This window comes from Dendroctonus ponderosae, unplaced genomic scaffold (assembly GCF_020466585.1).
Source record: "Dendroctonus ponderosae isolate FM_Combo_2020 unplaced genomic scaffold, Dpon_F_20191213v2 Dpon_F_20191213_54, whole genome shotgun sequence".
In the NCBI taxonomy this organism is placed as follows: Eukaryota; Metazoa; Arthropoda; class Insecta; order Coleoptera; family Curculionidae; genus Dendroctonus; species Dendroctonus ponderosae.
The window spans coordinates 49,606-55,827 of NW_026018755.1; positions in this window are offsets into that span (position 1 = coordinate 49,606).

The window sequence follows — 6,222 nt, forward strand, 5'->3', positions numbered from 1 at the left end:
TCTTCTTCTACTGCCACATTGGGTGCCAAAAAACCACCCAATCATGAATAATGTTGAAAAGGATGCAAAAGCACATTGCATTTTGTTGATAGCAGCTTATTAGTGGGACAAACGGCAACATATGGAATATTGCAAAATACTTAAAGCTTGTTGAAAATCTTAGTGTTGAGCTTTAATAAAAGTTCCAATGCTGACTAACCCAAACTAAATGTTTCGGTTTGATTCAAAGCATTCTCACTGGAAAAATAGCTTTCTCGGTTCAGGAGATATGTTTTTTTTACTTGATTTGAAAAGTCCCATTCCACAGGAACACCTGTTAAATAATCAAGATTAACACATGATAAAACAGGAATATGCTGATATTTCCATCCATTAAAGATTTAATTACAAACCAAATAGTCAGTCTTCTTAGTAACTAAACAAAAACTGTTACCACATTTATCACATATAAAACTTTGGTCTAACGTGTTCTATTAGGATACGGTGATATGGTGTATAAACACTTCTCTAATCAATAAAGTCTTATTGCTAGACCTTCTTATTGCAAGAGGGCATAATAATTGAACGCAGCGACAATAGTTATCAAACCAGACGACAACTGAAGAGTTCCTGATCGGGAAAAGGTATATTTCTCATTGTTGATAACATGATTGTGATCGATTAGAGTGAAGGTACGGGAAGCGATTAGTGGTGGCGCGACTTCCCTATCCAGACCATCTGTTGTGGAAACGCACGTTAAATTGCTGAGAGAATTAATGCTGGCTGAATTGTGCCTTCGGTCTAGATGCATTCGTAACTGAATTTTCGTTCTTCGTAGTTCAATGCCAGCTGCGAGATCGCGGTGAACCTCTTCCGGACTTATGTCGCGAACTAATGGATTAAGAACCTGGAACATACCGTGAGTTACTTTAAATATTCAGACCAATTCCATTTATAAACAGACAAGTTATTTAAAATATTTATATATTTGCGCTATAATTTTTCGCTTTTGCGCCGCTAACTTTACTTGGTTCAACCTTTAACTGCTCGCTGCACTTAAAGAAGTAGTTCTACGGTAAAAACGAGTGTAACCCTGTATCCTATAGCACTGTCCGAAGCTCAATAATAACGATCTACATAGATCAAATACCGTTAAATCTCGATCTGAAAAATATTTTTTTGGAATTACTCCTTTGTTGGTTATTGCCTTGAGTTAAAGTTTAATGCAGTTAGTACCTATGAGCTTTCGTATTATCGCGCAAAAGTTGACAATTATACCTTTATGCTATGCGGTTGAACTCCCCTTGTCATCTACATGAAAATCTAATTTTTTTCGTTTTCCGTTTTCTGTTGTGAATTATTTTATGAAAGAAAATAGTACTCCACATTTCGTAAAAACAGTTTGCATGTTACATCTCTCAAAACCGAGCTGTTTTCGAGCAAAGCTACTTTTAAAATTGTTCTGCAGAGTGTAGTTAAATAATTTCCAACGTTTTAAGAGAACGTTCCATCGGTACAGCTGCACTTAGAATTAACCATTCTTTGTTAAATACCTATTCGATTAAGTAATAGGTATTATTAGATTTTGTAGTGCTGCTTCAAAATGTTTATAGCAAATTTTCAAAGTGCTGTCTATCCTCCTATATGCACAAATTAAGTCTTGTCAAAAAATTGGGGAAACCCTTGAATGTAATATATATTTCTCTATATAATTTTTAAAAACTTTAAAACAATAATTTTTTGATTTAGAAATGTGTTTCGGGCTTTGAAGCCGTAGTCCATGAGAATTTCTTCCTGACGTTTCGTCCACAACTGCGATGGACATTATCAAAGGCGATGAGGCAGTGAGCGAAAAAATAAATACGACAGGGGATCCAGTAGTTGAACCAGTCTTAGTCGGAAAGCACTGGAGATCACTTTGCCAACTTCAAAGCCCGAAAAACATTCCTAAATGTCGAGATTTGACCGGCTGTAAAAGCCTTCACAATCTAATAATTTTCTGATATGATGAGTCTTTAATTCGAAAGGATTGCGTAATGATGTGCGGTATACTAGCGGTCGAGCCCACTATACCAATATACCCTCGTCCTATCCATCTTTCAAGACGTGCTTCATTCAGCAATCTCCTAACAGCTACTATGCAATGTGGAAAAACTCCATCTGGTAATAATTACATTGAGCTTCTAACTTGAAGAGGCACAATTTCCAAAAAAACCTGCAATTGATTTTTTTTGTGAATCTATAAGGCCCAATTAAGTAATTTACTGCCATGTCAGTCCAGATATTAACAGAAAACGTGTTCTAAAGTCATAAGAGGGGTGTAGGGGTGACATTGTAGAAGTAGTACCTTTGTCGCGAAACGGCCACACGCGGACATAGCTAGGATGGTTTCAACACACTGGTCTACAGGGTCCCCAACTCATTTTCTGGTTTCAAGCGCCACACTCTGCTAAACTGCGTTGTTGCGCAGGCCACACCAACTCAGAGACTAGTTTATATTAAACAGTATTATAAAGTACAGCTTTCGGGATCGCTAATTTCAGGCTGAACCCAGCCAATGAGAGCTAAAACTCGAAACTAGTCCTGGCGGTGCTTGAGGTTAGCGCACCTCAAAATCTGCACATGCCTATTTCAACAGCCCATGACCACTCTGCTGATGCCGAAAGCTTTCTTCGCTTTCATCGCCATGATTGAGATCAAAGATTCCAGTACACATATGCCCGTATGACAAGGAATCTTTTTCACATTAAGATTTAATCTTGTTTAAGATTGCCTTCAGTGATCTAAATTGTCCAAATCTAGTGCGGATGGCACTAGACAGTTGCCGATTTGGAATTATTATTTTTGGATGTGTTTTAATATACATAAGTTCTTCCGCAGAAGCATTTCTACCTTATTTGTGTTTTGACGTTGGATTTTCTCTATATGTTTTTAGAAAAAAAGCACGTATTTTTTTATGCGTTAAGCAAATTTTAGCGCTTTTTTTGGCTAATTTTGGCGGTTTGGTAAATATGAATTTTTAAACACCATGTGTAATAAAAAAGTATGTGGCCATACGTCGTTAGTTATTAATATTCTGTATTTAGTGATAGTAATACTAAAATTGGTAAATAAGTAATGCAGTTTTGGTACAGAATTTGCTCAATTCAGTATAATACTTCCCTTATAAGACCCTTGATAATTTTGGAAAATTGAAAACTAAATTATTAAAATTTTAAATGTTTATATAACTTATAATATAACTTATAACTTATCTGACCGTCCACGGATTGAAGTGCAAATTGTTTCTGGTGAAAGTTGGCAGCTTTACTTTAACATTAGCTGAGTCTTAGTTTTCTACCATTAGCGGTTTGGATGATACCAAGTTCTAAACATATTGTTTGTAAGAAAAGAAAATGTGTGTCATACGCAGCTAAATAATGAAAATTGCAAATTTTAAAGTTGCTCTCTTTCCTTAATGGTCCTGTCGCGTTTGGACTGGAATTTTTTCCAACAATTGAGTTCTCCTATTTTGATATTAATTTATATTTGATAGAACTGCTCAGAATATTTAGTACAATAATTTATTATACTCTTATTGAAGTGAAAAATTTATTTCTTCTTTTACAATCAAGTCAACTTGTTTATCTTGTCAGTCACAATAAAAATCGATCATTTCAGAAAGGCACGTAAATCTTTTTACGTAAATTTTACTGTTTGCTTGTTTGTACACAAAAATTGTAGGTTTTTAAATAGCTGACAACGATCAGCTCAACATCTTTGCATTAATAATAAATACGTTTTGTAATACGTGTCCTACTAAAGTTTAAAACAATCGGAAAATCAACGGAAGGCAATTCCAAACAAAAATTGTAAAACTAACTTTATCGACCTGTCATAATTGAGTTTTTGAAAAAGTTTGAAAATGAAAAGAAAAAATAAGTAGACACGCATAGTTTCTGTTTTGAAACTTCGTTGTTAAGTGTTGGTGGCATAAGTTTTGAACACCCTGCATAAATATCGGACATTTATGGTGACTATGGAGTCCAACACAAAACACATAAAGCCACTATTTTTGTATGTTTAGGTGCATTCAGGTCATTTACGAGAAAAAATATATGTTTTTGTGGCTTCTAAAAAACGTTTTATTATCTTAAAAGCTAATATTAATTTTATGTAAAAGGGTAGATTGCTCAATCTCATTATGACATGTTATACAATACTTTTTCGACCACTGCAGAATATTAGAATGAAAACGAGAATTATTCCTCTGGATATCAGGAATAAGATTTTATATATTTTTTTTTAGACTTGGCGAATTTTGATATGCTAATTTTGCTAAGTTGTCATCGAAAGCAAATTTATTCTTAGTATTTGCTGGTATTGAAAAATATGAATCATGCAATAGAAAAGAGTTTGCGCTACATACAGCGTGTTCCAGACAGGGGCAGATCCAGATTTAAGTCAGCAACCTTTTAAAAGCATTAAAATGTGGAAACGTGATGTGTAAGTACGTAAATAAAGTGTTCTACTACCCGAAGAAAAATTAGTATCTATTCAATATAAGTAGTTCCTTTACACATTTAGCGAATATAGTCTATATAATATGTGTCTTAAAAAGTATCACTTTCCTTTATTTTAAAGTTTTACTCACCAACAACTTACTGTGCCAGTTTTACAATATATTTAGTTCAACCCAAGCCTGATTTTATTTGTTTACTGTTCCAGATGTTAATAATTTATTGCGATGTATTATTATTGACTTAATTCAAATGACTAACAACTTTAACACTCTTAAACTGATAACAAAATAATTTACGAAATGTTCAGATCGTTTTTACAAAAACCAGCAGACTAAACCCATCTACTAATTATTGAAATCAAGATTAGCAATTACCAACTTTTCCCGGGATCTTTTTTCTTAGAAAAGTTTGCTTTAATTCGGCAGATAATCCACGGAAGTCCGTGAAATAATTACTTTAGAATTTCCAGCGCTTAGCCAGAGGCATCAAAGATTAATTTATTTTTCAATTTTTCCTCATTAAGCAGATTATTCCACATACAAAGCATGAAATAGATATTCAACTGTTTCAAATCATTTCTTGAACATATAACCTTTTAAACTGTAGGCTATTTAAATAACATTTTAAATTGCTCTTCAGTTTTAGAATAAGTTTAATAAATACGTCATTTATTGTCTCTATTAATCAAAATACGTTTCGGTACATACATGCAGAAATGCATGCCAAGTCTTAAAGCAGCAACAACGCTACACGTAAAAACTGATGATGGTGAAAAAATACACCGAAACGTATTTTGATTAATAAATAAAGACAATAAATGACTGAAACCTAGGAATAGATTTGATTTGAGTTTAAGTTATAAAAAATAATTACTCAACTGGTTTTAATCGAATTCTTTTCCAAATATTAACTAATTATTCCATAATTCCATTCAATTTTGCCTAATTAAGCGTATGTTTATTGCGAATATTTGGTTATTTCAATGTACAGTTTTAAGTATTTATGGTGAAATAACATTTTAAGCAATATCATTATAATATTGAAATAAATTAAATTATAGCTTTATTCATTAATAAAAGTCAACATTAAATACATAGGCTTTGCATTTGAAAACTAACCACATATTTTAATATAATATTTTTAAAACTTGAAAAATGAATCAAAATATAAAAAATATGTCGATCTAGATCAGAAGAAGGTACCTCCCATCGGATCACATTTTATTTTAGATTGTCGAAAGGCAACGACGGCAGCCTAGCTGCTGGTAGGGTCACTCTCGATTAGGTCAAAGGCGAGGGATTAGACGAAGCATGTTCCCTGGTCCTCCAGGATGGGGGCTGAATTTATGGGCTTGCTACCCTTTCTTCATAAAAACCTAAACTTAAACAACGACTTAAGCTACGGGACCTTGAATATCGGAAGGGGGAATGTACAGGGCATCAGGACCGAACTTATGGAAGTTATCAGCGAAATACGGAAAATGGACATGGACATAATAGCATTATCTGAGACCAAGAAGAAAGGATCAGGGATCGAAGAAATGGACAACTATATTCATTTATTCAGTGGAGTGCCGAAAGATAATTGAGCAAAACGAGGAATATCAATATTGATCAAGAACAGTTGTAAAAGTGGAATAACAAATTTTGAAACAATACACGAACGAATAATAAAGGTCAATATAACAATCCTCGGAAAACGAGTAACTATTATTCGTATATGCGCACCGAACGATGATGAC